General features: G+C 42.2%; 1 long non-coding RNA gene across 1 annotated transcript in view; it reads left to right on the top strand.

Annotated features, from left to right (window-relative positions):
- LOC107567380 (uncharacterized) overlaps window positions 1-819 on the top strand; it is a 19,857-nt gene extending 19,038 nt beyond the window's left edge. The window contains exon 3 of the long non-coding RNA XR_001606635.1: window positions 810-819. This is a non-coding gene — a long non-coding RNA (uncharacterized lncRNA). The remainder of the gene's footprint in view (window positions 1-809) is intronic.
- Window positions 820-1,189: the final 370 nt, after the last annotated feature.

The following is a 1,189-nucleotide window of genomic DNA, read 5'->3' as shown; positions in this document are numbered from 1 at the left end:
ATATATATATATATATATATATATATATATATATATATATATATATATATATAAACCATTTGAAAATAATATTTAAAGACATATACAGTACATGCGTATACGACGTATAAGATGCAAGGCAAATATGTTATTTTTTACTTGGTGCACCAAAATTATGTCTCTAAGAACTCATCACATGTTTAAAACTAGATGACAAATTTTTAGAAATAGTTTTTTTTCTGTTCTTCGCCCCCTTCTTTGCAGATAACGTATTGAATGAGTCACAACAAAACAAAACCAAGAAGTATTTACAGATTTGTGTTAGTAGACAGTGTGCAGCAAGACTTTCCACATCATTCCATGTTTATCCGCAGTCTGTAGAGGCGTCCCTCCGGCCTGACACACCCACTCAAAGGAAGTACTATTTCTGCCTGGTTTTCTCCATGTCTTCAGGTGAATGGAGTGCCATAAAGCAGAAGCCTTTCCTGCCATGGAGTGCTGTTTTTCAGCGTGTCAGTACAAAAGCAGCCAACCATGGGATTGGGGGTTCTGATCGGGCTGGATCCTGTAACTGGACTGCTGCATACCGGCCCATCACTGATGGTCAGGGTCGACCAGCCTGTCAATCAAAGTGGTCAGCCTGCTGCTTTATTATTCAAGCGCAGTGCTTGTGGGTGAATGGAAAGGAGGAAAGGGGGCAGGACTTGGACTGCAGTGGCAAAATGGAAGACACCTCAGCCTGCAGTGTGAAATGAAGGTATAAATGAGGCCGAATGGAGGGCGACTGGTTCTGATGAGAAATAACTCTCCCGAGCTGCTGTTTTTGTCAGATGAAACTAAATGCAATATTCCATAACCTACAAAACATTTTTATCCTTCATAAACAACACTACAATCGTCCATATTGATTAGAGGTAACATACTCATAAGTGTCACGTGGAGAGAGACTCGTATAAAACCCCTCAGCCTGTCAAATTAAAGCGAGATATGACTCTCCAGTGAGGGTGCAAAAGTTCACCAGAATGAACACCCAGGTAGCCAGCGCAATCGATCCAATTGCGGCTGAGTGTCGGCTCACTCGGCTGTGTTCTGGCAGCACTAGCTCTGCCCCAGTAATGGTTGCCAGATTTGGCTAGGCTTTGGATATGCAGATTTGGCCTGATTTGCACTGGAACATGGCACATTTAGCCACATTCGGCTAGATTATGGA

The sequence above is a fragment of the Sinocyclocheilus grahami genome, unplaced genomic scaffold (genome assembly GCF_001515645.1).
Source record: "Sinocyclocheilus grahami isolate Dianchi unplaced genomic scaffold, SAMN03320097.WGS_v1.1 scaffold1152.1, whole genome shotgun sequence".
NCBI lineage: Eukaryota > Metazoa > Chordata > Actinopteri > Cypriniformes > Cyprinidae > Sinocyclocheilus > Sinocyclocheilus grahami.
This window is presented reverse-complemented; position numbering and strand designations above follow the sequence as displayed.